This window comes from Diabrotica virgifera, chromosome 7, assembly GCF_917563875.1.
Source record: "Diabrotica virgifera virgifera chromosome 7, PGI_DIABVI_V3a".
NCBI classification, from domain to species: domain Eukaryota; kingdom Metazoa; phylum Arthropoda; class Insecta; order Coleoptera; family Chrysomelidae; genus Diabrotica; species Diabrotica virgifera.
In genome coordinates this window covers 84,701,429-84,721,183 of record NC_065449.1, presented here as the reverse complement: position 1 = coordinate 84,721,183, position 19,755 = coordinate 84,701,429, and the positions used below count along the sequence as shown (strand labels likewise).

Below are 19,755 nucleotides of genomic sequence, written 5' to 3'. Positions count from 1 at the left end.
GTACCTTGAGACCAACCAATCGGTTGACCTCAAGGAAGTAACCAGAAGGTTACAAGCACGCACTGGCGACCCAAGCATTGCTATAGAGTTGAAAAACTCACCTCCTACTCGGTCCCACAATACCAAACCAAATTCGTCCACCAAATTATTCGACTTTCAATTAGTCATCACAGACATCGACCTAGATATCACAGAAGAGGATTTAGGCCAAAGCCTCAAAGAAATTAATTTCCCTTTCAATAAACTTCGTCGAATTGTCTCCAGACAATTCGACAAACCTACGAGGCTAGTCCGGCTATTCCTCGATTCCGAGGTGCACTTCAAGAGTGCTCTGTCCAGTGGCATCGTCATCGACGGGCTGGTCAGACCTTGCGAGGCACCGAGGAATCCTAATTTCGTCCGCCCAGTAACCAAATATTGCAGCCGTTGCTGTAAAAGCGGCCATGAAATCGCGGAGTGCACCAAAAGACAAGTGACTTGCCCTTATTGCGGCAGTGGCGAGCACAAGTCCACCGAGTGCCCTACTCAGTCCAACCCGACATGCCCGAATTGCAAGGGCAAACACCCTGCCTGGCATCCGAGTTGCCCCAAAAGGCAGGAACCTGCTGCTTCATATAAGGAGCTAAAACCGATTGTTGCTGAGAGAAAGGTTCCCTCAGCCAACCTAACAGAGGATGCGAAAATGGTGATGGAAATCATCACCATGCTATTGCTCAATGTCCTTCCTGACAGAAGAGACTCCATTGGCAAGTTCGCATCTCAACTCTGTGAAACTTACTTTGGTCACCGTATGGTACCTCATCCTAAGAACAAAGGGTTAGAAATAACCTTTGTTCCCATCCGCTAAATAAAATAAGTCACATTCAACTGTGTATTGGATAGTCAACTGTCAGGGTATTGGTAGAAAGAGAGCTTTAATTAAGCAAATGCTCTTTGACAATAACATACAAATCCTATCCCTCACCGATACCCTGTCCAAAACCACGCCTAACTTTACAGGCTATACTTCATATCACCTACACAAAAGCCAGGTCAGCCGTGGAAACGGCTTGCTGATACATAACAGCATACCTACCTCCCCACACATCCTTCCCCCCCACATCCAATTTCCAGACCTGGATTTCCTGGCAGTTGACATATACGTACAAAATAACATCAAAATTACGATAATCTCCTATTACAAGCATCCAAATCAACCCCTTTCCAACCTGCTGTTAGAGTATTTTTCCACACTCAACTCAGCAGTGTTAATGGGCGATCTTAATTGCAGGCATACCCAATTCGGTGATAGTACAATAAATCCAGCTGGCAGAATGCTCTCAAACTTACTTCTTGATCTGCCAATATCCAGAATCACCAACTCCGAAGTCACGTTTTTTGGGCCGGCTGGAATGTCCATCGTCGACCATATCCTCTGCACAGATAATGTGCTGGGCATGTTCGATGATGAATGCTTCATTGCTGACTCAATAACCTCTGACCACCTTCCTTTGTTAGTTAAAACTAACTTCACAGAACCTCCGCAAATAAGACCTGTTATATATAGGGAAGATTATCGTAAAGCTAATTGGGAACTATTCCAAGACTATATCGATCATAACATTCCTCAGTTAGGTAATATGTCAACCATCAACGAAGTTGACACAGGAATCTCTAAAATCGAGAGCCTTCTACGGGAGGCCTCATCCTTAGCAATTCCAGTAACTCGATACAATCTTTTTACTCCAACTCTACCTCCCAGAATAATCGCTAACATCAAAACAAAGCGACGACTAATCAGAGAGTATAAAAGATATCGAGACCCCCTCATCAAAACAGAATACAACCGACTCTCAGCGTCCATCAGGCTGGAGGTCAACAGGCTGAAACAAGCTCAGTGGAGGCATGTTACTTCTCAGCTGGACTATAGAGAAGGGAGTAAATTCTGGAACAAGTTCAAAATCCTAACGAAACGAAAGTCTAAACATCATTCACATCTTGTAGTCAATAACGTCATCCTTAATAATCCACTAGATAAGGCCGAAGCTTTTAAAAGCTCTCTCCAAACAGCCTTCATCTCACCCAACAACCCAAACTTCAACGAGCGACACAGACGCAATGTCGAAAGGAGAGTGGAAGAAATACTCCAAAACCCCCAACACATGGCAGCCTACCCTCATCCGATAGTGGCTCCTGTGGAGGAGGAAACCGTCAGGCAGATGTGTAACATAGGAAAAAACACATCTCCTGGCCCAGATGGTATCCACAGAAGGTGCCTCAAAAAACTTCCAGAGAGTATTATACCCCTGCTTACAAACACAATCAATGCATGTCTCAGGTTGTGCTATTTTCCAACTTCATGGAAAGTAGCCAACACAGTCATGATTCCTAAACCTAGGAAACCACCTACCAGCACAGAATCCTACAGACCTATTTCTCTTCTTAACACTCTAGGTAAAGTCTACGAGAGAATCCTCAAGGAGAGACTCGTAGAATTCCTAGAGACAAACCACATTCTCCCCAGTTTTCAATTTGGATTCAGAGCTGAACATTCCACACGTAACGCATTGATTGAAGCAGCTACTTTCATCTCCCAAACCATTAATGAGCATAGAAAATATGCTATAGGCATCTTCCTAGACGTCCAAAAGGCCTTCGACCAGGTCTGGCACCCAGGCCTGATCGAAAAACTCCACCGATTTGGACTGCCTATAACATTTATCAAACTTATTCATTCCTACCTCTCAAATCGAACAATTCGCATCAAAGTCGCTAACCAATTATCCACCCCATTTACTCCTCAAGCAGGAGTGCCACAAGGATCCATATTAGCTCCTATACTATACACAGCGTACAACAGTGACATTACCCATCCCATTAATCGAACCGAGTCAATCCTACTTTACGCCGACGATACTGCACTGCTCACTGCAGGCACTGCGCGAGGCACGCTAGGACGGCCCTCTGCCTTCGATAGGGCCCAAACTCTATTAGACAAGGTAGTGAGGTGGTGCAATAAATGGAGAGTCACCCTCAACCCAGCCAAAACACAAATGATTGCCTTTAGACACCCTCGTAGTGCTAGGTACGAAACAACCAGAATAACCCTTCAAGGAGAAACTCTTGAATATCGTCCGTCGGTGGTCTACTTGGGAGTCCACTTCAGCAGGACACTCAATTGGAACATCGACATCCAACACACCCTATACAGGGTAAGAAACAGAGCTAAACTCCTTGGGGCGTTATCTGGAACGTTTGGAGGCACATCTAGCAAGACTCTCCTGCACACCTATAAAACCTTCATAAGGCCCATTATCGACTACAGAGCGCTCCTTTATGCTTCGCTAAATCAACAATATACTAATAAAATCCTCGGATGCGAGCGTAGAATTCTCAGAAAGTGCCTCAGGAAACACTGGAGATATCCGTCGGTATTGGTACATCCACTCGCTAAACTACCCCCCATAAATGAGAGAATCCGTTCTCTCAGCAACAAATATGTCATACGAACGATTAATGGTAACAACCAAAGGGCTAAAAATGTCCTAATTACCCCTTGCAATCGGCGAGGGTATATACTCACCGGGACTCCCAAAAACAAAGTTCCATTCCCTCCGGCCAATCTTCTACAATTGGCCAGAAACGAACTTCCCGATGAGTACTACGAAATACTTGAACAAACTCCCTTAATGTATCGCAGATAAACAACTGCATCCCCACACGCTGATCTAAGAGCCGTTCCTCTAAGGTGACAGATTTGGAACCCCCTCACTGACTGGTCGCTTGCTGAGCATGGCAATTTCTATCTTTCGCTTCTACAGCTTCTGCGCTAAAACCACCTTCTTAACCCAATCCACTAGCAATTCTGCTTCTCCACATACCATCGACGCAATCTCCCACACTCCTGAAAAGGAGGATCCTTCACCCTGAAGAGGCTTAAGCCTAAACGGGGTATAAACGACGAGTTTTCACTTCACTTTACACAAGCCATCATTAGCTTAAATACAGGACGAAAAACAACGGACTGACCAGAAAAACAGGAAGGAGGAAGAATCAGCTAGTTTACATTATAAAATATAGAGATGTACACATTTCTTCATTAATAATTAGCTATTAATAGCATTTTGTTATTATTGTATTGTAAAATCCTCAAGAACTTCCGCATGTAGAGGAACCATCATGTGAGCCGGTCAGGTGTAAAAAGGCTTTTTACACCTGACCGGCTCACATGATGGTTCCTCTACATGCGGAAGTTCTTGAGGATTTTACAATACAATAATAACAAAATGCTATTAATAGCTAATTATTAATGAAGAAATGTGTACATCTCTATATTTTATAATGTAAACTAGCTGATTCTTCCTCCTTCCTGTTTTTCTGGTCAGCCCGTTGTTTTTTGTCCTGTATTTAAGCTGATGATGGCTTGTGTAAAGCTGAAACGCGTCCTTTTATATGTTTTTTAACAATAATAAATAACCTTGTGGTACATCTTCGAGTTTTTTGTAATTGGTTTACCTCGAGACCACATTTGAGTAAGTATGGATACTTCTCTTCATAAATTTTTTTGTTTTGTATTCATTATTCATATTCATCTATCCATTTCATATTCATTTTTCATTCCATTATCCATTCATACTTTCCTCATAAACAACTTAAAAAGGACTAAAAATGAATAATACAGAAGTACATGATACAGTGCAAGCGGCCAATATATACTTAAGCGGATTAAAATGGTTAAATAGCGAACTAGACCATGCAATGAAACAAATTCTAAATACATTTGAAGAAACAGAGAGGCTAATGTTAGCAAAACTTTCTGTAACTTTAAGGAAGCTTTTATCGAAGCCCTTAATAAAAGAGAAAAGATCCTATTGGACAAAGCCAAAAAGGTATTTTAAATATTATTACTTATTTCATACATCATTATCATCATTCTTTTTGCCATTATCCCTATAGGGGATGGCCTCCCTAATTGCATTTCTAAAGTTAAATAAGTTTCTATCTTGGATCATATCAACATCAATCCCTTCTACTGACATGTCCTGCCTAAGCATCTCACCCCACAATCTTCCATAGTCTTCCTATCCTACTCCTTCCAGGAACCTGCAGTTCAGTAATTCTTTGTATTGGATGCTTAATGTCTCGACATTGAACATGACCAAACCATCTTAACCTATGCTCTCTAATTTTGACATCAATTAGACAATGCGTGCCACTCTTGGACTTCCCCTAATATACTTATTCCTAATTCCATCCTTTTTTGTTACACCACTACTCCATCTAAGCATTCTCATTTCTGCCACATGCAATCATTGTTCCTCTTTCTTTTTAACTGCCCAGCATTCAGTTCCATACATCATAGCCGGTCTTATGGCTGTTTTATTATACAGCTCCATTGAAATTTTTCTGTCACACAACACACCACTCACTTCCTTCCACTTCATCCATCCAACCCTAATAGGGAACTCTAACATTTTTTTATTACAGAATAATGTTCAGTTTTGTTTAAAAATGAGATTTACAAAATTTCACGCTTCAAAAAATCCTAATAACTTAGAAATACAAATAAGTCTTCTGAGGTATAAAATAGTTCAAACGACCCGTGACGTCACATAGTTTTATTATATAGTTATGATTATGGTTATACTTAGGTGTATTTTTCTTTTCCTTCTTTAGTTTATTGGCCTCCACCTACTTGGGTATTTGGCCAGCTCATCGGCACAGAATAAGGAAAAAAATTATATTCTAGTGACATTTATCATATGTCATTGTAATAATATATACCAGTTTGTTGAGATTGGAGTTTGATACAGTTTTTGAAGGAAAGGAAAGAGGGTTTACTATGAAAAATAAAACCATTTTGTAAAAAGTTTTCTATGAATAGTTCAAAAGATCAAAAACACTTGTGACGTCACAACTGTATTTTCTACTGACGATTATAAAGTCTAATTTAAAATTATATAACAATTTTGTTTACTTTTTTGGTACAGAATGTAAACATATAACTGGATGACGTCACAACGCGTTTTGGGCTAGCTGGTATAATTTGAATTTTTCATCGTCTTTAGAGGCCAAACAAAAGACAAACAAAACTTTTTTATCTTTGATACATGTTCTAAATTATGTTCTGTTGTGATTTATAACATTTTTTTCGAATTTAAAATTTTATGTAAGTTCCCTATTCTGTTGCATGCATTTCCATCTATTTCCGCATTACTCTGTAATACCGATCCTAGGTACTTAAAACTCTTAAAACTTACTTAAAACTTACTTAAAACTTTTCACAATCATTTCACTATCAAAAGATATATCATTTTATTTGTAGTATGTAATTCCATCTTTAAACGGACATTCCAAATCCTCTGTCTTTGTCCTACTAAGTTTTTTCCTCAAAACCCTGTCTCCACTGTTCCAGTTTTTGTTCTAAGTCACCTTCACTATTTCTCACCAACACCACATCATCATCAGTATACATTAAGCACCAGGGAATGTTACCATGTACTTAGTTTCACTGTTATCTGATCCAAAACTAATAAGGACTAAGCACAGAGCCTTGGTGCAATCCTACTTTCACATTCATTTATCAGTCTCCCACACCTGTCCCAACACTAGTTGTTACTCCCTCATACATTTTTTTTTTTTTTTTTTTGAGTGAATTTGATGGCCTTGGCCGAGCCAATTAGCCAGACATTTTGTTATTTTAAAAACAAACAAATTTGATTTTTCAATCAGAGGAATTTTTTCTGTATTTCTAACTCTAAATACATAACAAACTAACATTATTATCTACAATTATTATCTAAATAATACTCTGTTTTGGTTGTTCATTTTTTTTTGTAAATTTTTATTTTTTTTTGTATTTTTTTTTGCATTTTTTTTTATATTGTTAATTTGTTTTTTTTTATTAATTTTTTTATTGTTATTTTTTATAAATTGTTTTTTTTTACTACGCTAAGACGTAAACCCGATTCATCCTCGCGGAGGTTTACATCTTCTTAGTTTTTTTTTGCATTTTTTATTTTTTTTGTTTTTTTTTTGCATTTTTTCTTTTTTTTTTTGTTTTTTTTTTCTTTTCTTTTTCTCTTTTTTTTTGTTCTTTTTTTTTTTCAATTATAATATACAATAATTACTTAAATCTACAGGATTTAAAACAAAATAACAACAAAACAAACATGTTTGTTTTGTTTTAACAAACATGCCTGCTTTGTTTTAACAAAATTTCTTAAATACAGTGTAAATTTTATTGCTACAATCTATATTTACAATTTTTGATATGTTCGTAAATTGTTTTTAATATATTAATCTCTTCAGAAAAAATCAAATTGTTCAGGTAGACGGGAAGTGGAATTTTTAATATATTAAGATTATCATAAAATTTGTTTATATTTACTGATTGATGTGAACATTCGAGGAGAATATGTAGTAGATTACCTTCTTTTCCACACTCACAGTTAGGTGACTCTGTGAGACCCAGACTGTACATATGAAGGGGGGTAAGAGCATGATTACATCTCAATCTATTTATAACTCTTATGAAATGGCGATTTGATACAGAATGAAACCATCTTTTAATGGGAATTTCAGGTCGCATTTGTTTGTAATTACTACCAGTTCTCGTGTTTCGATAATACCTTTGCCAATTTTCTTTTTGGTGTCGTCTACTAATAATATCAATATCCGAAATGGGTAGTAAGTTCATGGGAAGTTCTTCGCCTATTTCTAGGGCGGATTTGGCTAGCCTGTCTACTATTTCGTTACCCCTAATGCCTGCGTGTCCCTTTATCCATGATATAATGATGTTTTTTCCTAAATTTGCAATTTTATTATAAAGAGTCATAATTTCCAGTTCTATATGATTGAGTTGTTGGTACTTATGTACGTTAGTTAGTCTATCAACGACACTCTTACTGTCTGTAAATATTATGCATCCCTCATACATCTCTCACAATCTTTACATATTCACCTTAGGGTGTCCTTTCTGATTGAGTGCCCACCACAGAATTTCTCGAGAATCATATGCTTTGTTGATCTGTTGTTGATCTGTCCTGCATAAAGCCAAATTGAATAAGATATTTTGATTATATCATAATATTATTATTTATATCATACCTAGTCAGAAAAATGAAAGAATACCCATGAACGATCATATCAAGCACATATTTTGGATTTGCTGCCTTTTTCTATAAATAACAAACGAGAGAGATAGATTATTAAGTGTTGTCTACTAAGCAAAAACGTTATCCAAGACATATGCAGTTACATATTTATAATTGACAGAGTGAGATGGCGATACAATTGTTCAATGTAGTTATATTAATTTGGTAAAAAATTTAAACTCAGACTTAACTATTTCTGTACTTCTAATGTCATTCTTAGAAAAACATTCAACATCAGTAGAGATAATGATTGTACAAACTACTATTCGAGTAATCGTGCTGCTCAACTATAATCTGACAGATTCAATTTCTGTCACTTTGACAGTGAACTGGGTTAGGTTCGGTAGAGTTTATAAATAAACTCAGTTTATAAATAAACTCAGTTCTTTTAAAAGATATTTGGATATTATATTGTAGGTATTTTTGGTTTGGTAAGTATTTATTTAATTAAAATAAGTCAATAAAATGTGTAAGTAATCATCTGTCAATATGGTTAACTTCTGTGTATGAGTTTGCCAAACGTGTACATATTACTCTGAGTTTTCAATCATAGTGTTTAAATTTACAGATTAGTATATTTTTACGAATGTACATTTATTTGCAGATACTGTCTTGAAAATTATCTGGATACCAAAATGATCTGAATTCAGTAAGTTTACTTTCATTTAAGTCACTTAATGCAGCTGACATAAACGACATTTTTTAAATTCCTATTACTATTTACGTCCATTAATAACATGGAGAAATTCATAATATGTACTATATTTGCTTACTCATTATTTTTGTATTATTAATCTATATCAAATAATTAATTACAGTAGTAAAAGTAACATTACCAATAAATATATACATAGGTATTATCAGAAAAAGAATAACATCACAAAAAATTTTTGTCACATTTACGTAGCGAAAAGTCGTATGGTGGGGTAGTAGTCACATCCGTTTTTTTACAGTATTAACTTAGTTCAGACGTTGTTTTGACTAGAAATTTTTGATTTGATTCGTATGCATATCATCGACGACGCATGGGTATTCTTTCATTTTTCCTACTGTATATGAAATTATTATCAACATCATTTCAGACAAAAATTGAAGCCCTGGCTCCTCTAAGAGAATGCCGCAGCATGATTTTAGCTCCGAATTTAAAAATATGGAAATATTTTTAAAAAATGCAAGCTTATTGGGAACTCTTCCGGAAGTTCCAGAGCTAAAAGAAGTGCCTTATATAAGTTTTAGTTATGAACCGTCTCTAGAAATTGAAATAGTTGATAACTTGTCTGAGCTAGGAGATATATAAGATTCCTCCAGTACAGGTATGTTTTCAAATTTAAAATTTCACAATAGACAAGGCGAAAACGGCGGGTTCTTTGGAGAAACTATTCCCATGAAATTTTTTTGCATAATCACATTCGTGAGATATTCCAGAATAAGATTCAAGAAGTCGCCCACACGAAAATTGGTCCAAATTTTTTTTAACAATTTTTTTTAATCAAATTGCAAAAATCAATTTTTTCGGCTTGGACAAATTTTTTTTACGTTTTTTGGACTATTCTGGATAAAAAAGGTCTCAAATAATTTTTCTATAAAGTTGATCGTTTTCGAGGTAAAAGCATTTTAAAATTGAAAAAAACGAAAAATGGCGATTTTTAAGGCTTAATAACTCGGTTAAAAGTTATTACTATGAAAGTCAGAAAGTGACTAAATCAAATTTTAAAGCCCCTCCTACAAGATCCTGTAGTAATAATAATGAGCGCCATGCACGTTTTAGGCGGCCGTCCATGATGAGTGCGAAAGAGATGCCATTCAGGCAGTCCAATGGCGAATCTCACTCGCACTCACATTTTCAGCCGCGTCAATACGATCTTACCGCTCATTATTAATAAATAAAAATAACAGCTTGGTAATAAATTAATGACACAAATTTCTTCAGGATCATGTAGGGGAGGCCATAAATTTGATTTAATCACTTTCTGACTTTTATAATAATAATTTTTAAGAGTTATTAACTCTTAAAAATGGCCATTTCCGCGTTTCTCAAATTTTAAATTGCTTATAAGTCGATCAACTTTAGAGAAAAATTACAAGAGACCTTTTTTGTCCGGAATGGTCCGATGAATCTAAAAAAAATTTGTCCGGGCCGAAAATATTGATTTTTGCAATTTGATTAAAAACAAGCTGAAAATGCGAGCATTGTCATAACGAAAACTTTGTATATTTACGTATTTTAATTCATAATATGGAAAATTGCTATTATAAAAAGTAGTTTAGAATTAATAATTATGTTTTAATGTGCAATTATATCATTCTAATTTAAATGTTATGAACTATAAAGGTAGTTTACTCTTGATCGAAATTCATATTTTTTATATACCTCGTATAAAATTAACACAATTTTATATATGATGGTTGCATCATAAATCTTAGAACACGAAGAGCTTTTTATGAAGAATAACTTTTCTTCGTCAAATTAAAAATAAAAGAATTATAAATGAAAATGTTGTTGGTATCCATAATTTGAGAAAAATCTTCAAATATTTAGAAGGATGTAATTGCACATTACTCTGGGCTAATTAGCAAAATTCATGGAAAAGTTATTTACCAGCAATTTTATTGCTGGAATCGAATTATAAGATCCTATATATTAATAAAATAGGTATGCAAAGTCCGCAAATAGTGTGCTACTTTTTTTATAAACAAAATGGCGCCGACAAATCGTATTTTTTCAATTATTGCTCTATAACTCCGAAGATTTTAACTTCATAACAAAAACACCCAAATAAAAATTCACCGCAATTAAATTCTGCATAGAGATATGTTTTTCCCGATTTGCCCCGACGAAAATTTTCCTCGGAAAATGCGGGTTTTCCCAACAAAATCTCTAATTTTCAAATAAAGTTTTAGGTAAGTAATTATTAATCAATAATTAAATAACTTAGTGACATCAAAGTTTTCTTGGTATAGATTGTAATTCCAGAAGCCGGTGAAAATTAAACGAATATTTTAGCAACAATTCAATTGTTAATTTTAACAATTTACGATCGCAATAATAACCAAAATAATCATGATACATGGATCATGTTTGAATTTGATTTGCACAACCAATTCGTATTTTCTCCTTTTTTACTCTTTCATCTAATCATCTAATAATCATCTAATAAAAAAAAAAAAAACTAAATCACATAAACAGTTAAAATCTAAAAAGAAATGTATCGATTTGCTATTGTTATTGAATGTTTTGATTTATATTTTACTTTAATTTATACATATTATAGACAGTGTATTTAATAAATTATATGTACATTGTATATTATATTGACTGACATCAGTGGGAGGTATCCGACAAACAGATGCCTTGTGTCTAGGTCTGCCTCCGGATGAATCAGTCAGTATAAGTATATTAATTAGGTCTGTTATATGTATATTGTATAATAACTAAGTGGTTGAATAAATTATTTGATCAAACTTATAAAGATTATAAAGATGAGATGCTTATTTAATATTTTATCAACAAATTATAAATTTTTCGTTTTTTTGCATAATCTTTAAATTTTGAAAAAAAAAATTATAATACGCTGGTCTAATTAGTAAAGTACAAAGAAAGGTTATTTATCAGCAATTTTATTGCTGGAGTCGAATATTATGATCATATATATTAATAATATAGGAATACAAAGTCCGCAGATAGTGTGCTACTTTTTTTATTAACAACATGGCGAACTCATATCGTGTTTTTTTCAATTATTGGTCTATAACTCATAAGATTTTAACTTTACACCAAAAACACTTAAATAAAAATTCACCCCAATTTAATTCTACATAGAGGCATGTTTTTCCCGATTTGCTCCGACGAAAATGTTCCTCGGAAAATGTGGGTTTTCGCAACAAAATCTCAAATTTTCAAATAAATTTTTTGGGCAAGTAATTATTTATCAATAATTAAATAACTTGGTGAAATAAAAGCTTTCTTGGTATAGATTATAACTGCAGAAGCCGGTGAAAATTAAACGAATATTTTAGCAACAATTTAATTGTTAATTAAGAATTTACAGTCGCAATAACAACCAAAATAATCATGAGACATTGATCAAACTTAGAAAGATTATAAAGATGTGATGCCTACTTCATATTTTGTCGACAAAATATAAATTTTTCATTTTTTTTGCATAATCTTTAAATGTTTAAAAAAATAGTTATAAACAAATTAACATTTCTCAGAAATTGTGTATTATATTATAATTTTAAAAAATACTTAAAATGCGTATTTCAAAGGTCCTGAAAATGAATGCTTTAAAAAATTTTCCAACGATTTGCAAAAAAGTTATGAAACAGAAAACTAAACATACGCTTACTTCGTTGTTTATAATTGGTTTTAATTGTTTCAAAGCTTAAAAGTGAGTTTATGGTACAAACTAATTACTCTCAAAAAATAACAAACATTAGTTCAATGGTTATATTTTAATCAAAGATTAAAAATGTTTTTTTTGTAATTTTTAGCGCGAAAGTAGGCTTGATACAGAACCGGAGATGTTCACTCGAAGCGACTGACACGCTTTAAACTCGCGCGAGTTGTGTATGTGGACGGGTATAATACATAATACATAGCTACGGTACTGTATTAGTCAACTTTCGCGCGTGTAAATTACAAAAAAAAATATTTATAATCTTTAATTAAAATATAACTATTAAACTAATAACCGATATTTTTATTTTTTGTAAGTAATTAGCTGGTACTTTAAACTCACTTCTACGCTTTGAAAGAATTAAAAAAAATTATAAACAACGTAGTAATCGTATGTTTACTTTGCTGTTTCATAACTTTTTTGCAAATGGTTGGAAAAAAGTTTTAACGCATTCATTTTCAAGATCTTTGAAATACGCATTTTACCTATTTTTTAAAATTAGAATATAATAAAAACTTTCTGAGAAACGTTAAGTTGTTTATAACTATTTTTTTAAACATTTAAAAGTTATTTAAAAAAATTAAAAATTTATATTTTGTCGACAAAATATTAAATAGGCATCCCATCTTTATAAGATTTCAAAGTTTGATCAGTGTATCCTAATTATTTTGGTTATTATTGCGACCCTAAATTATTAATTAACAATTGAATTGTTGCCAAAATATTCGTTTAATTTTCACTGGCTTCTGAAACTGTAATTTAAACCAAGAAAGCTTTTATGTCACCGAGTTATTTAATTATTCTTAGATAATTACTTATCTAAAACTTTATTTAAAATTTAAAGATTTTGTTGGGAAAACTCGCATTTTACGAGGAAAATTTTCATCGGAGCAGATCGGAAAAACATGACTTTATGCAGAATTTAATTTCGGTGAATTTTTATTAGGGTGTTTTTGGTGTAAAGTTAAAATGTTCGAAGTTATGGAACAAAAATCGAAAAAAACACGATTTGGGGGCGCCATTTTGTTAATAAAAAAGTAGCACACTATCTGCGGACTTTGCATACCTATATTATTAATATATACAGTGTGTCAATTTTAAAACTTACAATGGCTATATCTCACGAACAAAAACTGATATCGAAAAATGCTTGAAACCGTTTCTAGGATAGTAAGGGGGAACTAAAATGACATGAAAGAGAACTCACCCCCATCAACCCCCTAGGCTCCACCCATCACAACGAAAAAAGTTTAAATTGCAAACCCCTACTTGTGATACATCATTGAAAAGGCTATAAAAAATGCTATTCAATGGTATAAATAATAATTATACAGGGTGAATCAATAATTGTGAAACTTTGTCTTAAATGAAAAATTTAATAGGGTTTTGTTGAATTACAAATTTATTAAAAATGTCAATTAAGTAAATATTTAATGTGAATTCCGTTGTTTGGTAAACGATAATACAGCCTATTTTCAAATTCTACACGAAATTTAGCAAATGTTCTAGTAATAGGGCGACATGCTTGAGTAATTCTTTCTCGCAATCCCCCAAGTGAAGCAAGTTAAGTTTTATGAACAACTGATTTAGGGTAACCCCATAGAAAAAAGTAATATACTATCCTACTATAAAAAGTACTATCCAATGGTATAAATAATAATTATACAGGGTGTTAATATCAGCTGGCTTACTATGACTTTTGTATTTGTAATACTATCTCCCGGTCTATTATTTAAATGGTAAGTGTCCGCTCGTACTTTTTTTTTGTTAATTAAAACTTAATTTGCCATTTTTGTCTTAAATCAGTTGTTTATAAAACTTAACTTGCGTCACTTGGGAAATTGCGAGAAATAATTACTCAGGCATGTCGCCCTATTACCTACTAGAAAAACATTTGACAAATTTCGTGCAGAATTTGAAAATAGACTTTATTATTATTTACAAAACAACGGAACCCACTTTGAACATTTACTTAATTGACATTTTTATCAAATTTGTAGTTCAACAAAACCTCATTAAATTTTTCATTTAAGCCAAAGTTTCACGATTATTGCTTCACCCTGTATAATTATTATTTATTCCATTGGATAGCATTTTTTATAGACTTTTCAATGATGTATCACAAGTAGGGGTTTGCAATTTAAACTTTTTTGGTTGTGGTGGGTGGGGCCTAGGGGGTCGATGGGGGTGAGTTCTCTTTCATGTCATTTTAGTTCCCCCTTACTATCCTAGAAACAGTTTCAAGCATTTTTCGTTCTCAGCTTTTGTTCGTGAGATATAGCCATTGTAAATTTTAAAATTGACACACTGTATAATCATAAGCTTCGATTCCAGCAATAAAATTGCTGGTCAATAACTTTTCCCAAAAATGGCCTATTATCCGATAATCAGCCCAGACTACATATCAGACCATAATTTTTTATACCAAAATGCGTAGCTAGGAACCACATGAAAAACTTTTTTATTATCAATTTTACGAAAAAAAGTTATTCTTCATAAAATGCCCTGGATAGTCAAAAATCTAAAACTCAAACATCAGATATCAAATTTTATCAATTTTATACGAGTTATGTCAAAAATATGAATTTCGTTAAAGAGTAAAGTACCTTTATATTCCAGAATATCAAAAAATGCTATTATGAAAAGTTGTTTGAAATTAGAAAATATGTCATTATTGTATATAAATATACAATTACATCATTCTAATCGAAAAAAAATTTCAATTTTTTTCTCAAATTACGGATACTCATCATCATTTTATTACAATTATGATAACTATTTTATTATCACATTTACGAAAAAAAGTTATTCTTCATAAAATGCTCTCCCTGGTCTAAAATATAAGATACAACCATCAGATATCAAACTTTTTTAATTTTATACGAGGTATGTAAAAAATATGAATTTTTCTAAGTAAGTGCCTTTATTATTCACAATATTTTAATTAGAAGGATGTAATTGAACACTAAAACAAATTTTTGAATTCCAAACACCTTTCCAATAACAATTTTCGATATTGTGAAATGTAAAGGTACTTTACTCTTGAGTGAAATTCATATTTTTTGACATACCTCGTATAACATTAATTAAATTTGATATTTGATGATTGCATCTTAGATTATATATGATGCAGAGCATTTTATAAACAATAACTTTTTTCGTAAAACTGATAATAAACAAGCTGAAAATGCGAGCATTGTCATAACGAAAACTTTGTATATTTACGTATTGTAATTCATAATATGGAAAATTGCTATTATGAAAAGTAGTTTAGAATTAATAATTATGTTTTAATGTGCAATTATATCATTCTAATTTAAATGTTATGAACTATAAAGGTAGTTTACTCTTGATCGAAATTCATATTTTTTATATACCTCGTATAAAATTAATACAATTTTATATATGATGGTTGCATCATAAATCTTAGAACATGAAGAGCTTCTTATGAAGAATAACTTTTTTTCGTCAAATTAAAAATAAAAGAGTTATAAATGAAAATGTTGTTGGTATCCATAATTTGAGAAAAATCTTCAAATATTTTTTTCCATTAGAAGGATGTAATTGCACATATCAGACCATAATTTTTTATACCAAACAATATTATTTCATATACTGTCGGTTCGCTAAACTCAGACACAACTGGCTAGTAATTTTAGTCGATAATTTTGCCAATTCGACAAAAAAATAATTTCTAAATAGTTAATAATTACTAAATAAGTAGTAATTTTGCCAATTTCGGCAAAATTCTCAAAAAACAAAAAAATTACCTACTAAAATCATTAGCCAGTTGTGTCGAGTTTAGCGAACCGACTAGGTATATTTTAATTTCATAGCAAATGGGACAGTCCATTTATCATAAAGGGGAGGCCGTATACTAGTATAAACCTTATTAAAACTGTTAATAAATTATTGCTTTTAAAATATTATAGTCAAATTGTATTTTTGAACATCTTATTTATTTTATTGATGTTTTATTAATACTTCATTTAAAATTTAGTTTGACATTCACGAAGTGTCAAACTCAAATGTAAATAACCTATGCTTTGCTTAACAAATCGAGATTGAAAAAAACTAGCCTACTTAATAGCAACGATTTCACCTGGACGTGTAGTGTGTGGGTAGAAAATAAACCGATTGTGACGTCACATTTTAGACTTTGAGGTCGATTATCTCGAAGACGGTTAGAAATATCGAAATGCCGTTTTCAGATTTGGATTCAGAAGAAAAAACTACATAAGAATCCATCGATAAATCTGATCTGAATATTGCAGGAGTGGCAACGCAATAACACACACACTTTTGCAAATTTATAAACGAAATGATTTCGTTGAAAATTGTTAAAAAAATTGCACCACTTTTCGCGTAGGCGACTTCTTGTACCTTATTCTGGGGTGTCTCACGAATGTGATTATGCAAAAAAATTTCATGGGAATGTTTTTTCCAACGAACCCGCCGTTTTCGACTTGTCTATGTACAAGTGTTTAACAAGGGGGATATGGTTTTAAATTAAGCTTTCACAATTTTAGAAAAACATACACTTCGTGAGAAATTAATTTACTAAGAAATTGAAATAACTTAAAAATTAAAATTGTGATGTAACTAATTAACAGAAAATCTTATGACCAGGTTTAGATCTGTAAAGTTCTGCCCACAACAGTCTAGTGCAGCGTTTCCCAAACTTATTTTTTTCCGTGGCCCGGTTATTTTTGTGTTTATCCTTCGTGACCCACTATTTACATACTACATACTCACTACATACACTGGTGTGTGTGAGTGTGTGTGTGAATGAAATGAGAGGTGCGAGGTCCGAGGTGCGAGATGCGTGGTGCGAAGTGCGTGGTGCGAGGTGCAATATGCGAGGTGCAAGGTGCAAAGTGCGAGGGGCGATGTGCGAGGTGCGTGGTGCGATGTGCGATGTGCTTGGTGCGTGGTGCTTGGTGCATGGTGCGGGCTGCGTGTTGCTTGGTGCTTGGTGCATGGTGCTTGGTGCGTGGTGCTTGGTGCGTGGTGCTTTGTGCGTGGTGCTTGGTGCGTGGTGCGTGGTGCTTGGGGCGTGGTGCGTGTTGCTTGGTGGGTGGTGCGTGGTGCTTGGTGCGTGGTGCTTGGTGCGTGTTGCTTGGTGCGTGGTGCTTAGTTCGTGGTGCGTGGTGCTTGTTGCGTGGTGCTTGGTGCGTGGTGCTTGGTTCGTAGTGCTTGGTGCGTACTGCTTGGTGCGTGGTGCCTGGTGCTTGGTGCGTGGTGCTTGGTGCTTAGGGCGTGGTGCTTGGAGCGTGGTTTGTGGTGCTTGGTGCGTGGTGCGTGATGTGTGGTGCTTGGTGCGTGGTGGTTGGTGCGTGGTGCATAATGCTTGGTGCGTATAGCTTGGTGCGTGGTGCTTGGTGCGTAGTGCATGGGCACCTTCTCTTGTACTTTACTACCTTGTAATGTTATATTTAGATTGTTCGAGTAATAAAAAATACCACAAAGATAGGCTACCTTGATTAACCAATTGACATAATGAAAACTGTCTTTAAATTGAAATATTGCATCCATAGCCGTTGGTGGATGTTCTAAGAATAGTGAAATTTCTTCCATTAATTCAATAAGTCTTTTTAAAAAATTCTCTCTTGATAGCCAACGAACTTAGCAGTGTAAAAGATGTTCATGTTCACTTGAAGATCTGAAGCGACGAGGCGAGGCGGCATTTTGCTTTCATGGTCCGGTACTGGGTCGCGACCCACCGTTTGGGAAACGCTGGTCTAGTGACAAAGAAGAGATTTATGGGTCTGTATTTTTGTGAGGCGTAGATCAGACAGCCAAGCAGAACAGCGGCTGACTCACTAAAATGGTAAACATTTGATATCTTTTGATTAGAGTGTCCTATCTACAAAAATCAAAATGCGTTTTAAAGGTGAAAATGGCAGCTTTTGTATCCAATTTTTGCATTTTGTCGCAAATGAAGTTAGTTTCTATACAGCTGTTAAATAAATAAAAATTTTCCATTCTTTACGATTCTTATGAGTGGTTTTAGGGGAAGCCCGGAGGTAGGAGTGGCAAAATTTTTTTTGCATCTTTTTGGGGACCTAGAATTGGTGTTTTCAGCAAAATTCAGCTTGTTCATATGATTTTTAGAGGTTAAACCTCTCATGATTGAAGTAATACTACTATGGCAAATGTATTATATTTTTGCAAAATTTTGGAATGTGTTTAATCCATAAAACAAATCTAACATTTGTTTTTAAAAGAGATTTCAGTTCTTTACAAATAGTTTCTCATGACTTTTGATGTAGAATATTTACCCCGTTTTACGATTCACCACTGGTACAAGGCTTTTGACAAGGTGTGATGTAACAAACTGGTAGAAATATTGAAAATATGTAGCTACATTGGATGATAAAGATTTACGAATAATTACAAATCTATGCTGGCAGCAAGCGGCAAGAATAAAAGTTGAACAATAACTGTCAGATATAATAAATATAAAAAGAGGAGTGAGACAAGGCTGTCTGTACTATTGCCTGTACTCTTTAACTTGTATTCAGAGGAAATATTTAAGGGAGCCTTAATGGAGACAACAGAAGATATTATTGTTAATGGAGTAACTGTGAACAATATTAGATATGCTGATGTACACCTAAGTTTTGGCTAATTGTGGAGAAGACCTTCAAAGTCTACTAAACAAAGTAGAACGAACCTGTGATTGGTATGGATTAAAACTCAATGTTAAGAAAACTAAATTTATAATAGTTAGCAAACAAAATTATGTACAAGATGATGGTATAAAAGTCATGAGATACCACACTGGACAGAGTAGACAAACTCGTATATCTCTTCAGTTTTGTCAATGAGAGCTAGGATCCGACCACAGAACGTCGGCATACTGCCAAAAGTGACCATGTAATGTTTGAGTAGTTTCGAGAAAATGAAGTGTAAAGTTTTAGAAGGAACTATAAAATCGAAGATGATAACTACACAGTTTTGAAGGTTTTTAGTTCCTAGGCTTAGTCATCTAGAAGCAAATAATCTAGTTGATAATAAAATAGCTCTTATCATAAATTAACAAAAATGCAATAAATATGACTTGGTCACTTCCGATGTAAGGTAAAATTAATTAATATGATTTGGACATGACAAACTTTAGCAAAACGAACGTAACTGCCGATAAAAACATACCCGAAAAACTTGAAACTAGGTCTCTGAAGATCTATATTTAAATAAAATACATCCTTGGGCATTTC

At 33.8% G+C, this 19,755-nt stretch overlaps 1 protein-coding gene across 1 annotated transcript in view; it reads right to left on the bottom strand.

Moving 5' to 3' along the window:
- LOC126887698 (putative helicase mov-10-B.1) overlaps nt 1-19,755 on the bottom strand; it is a 219,497-nt gene that overhangs the window by 165,604 nt on the left and 34,138 nt on the right. The gene's annotated exons all lie outside the window — the stretch shown is intronic.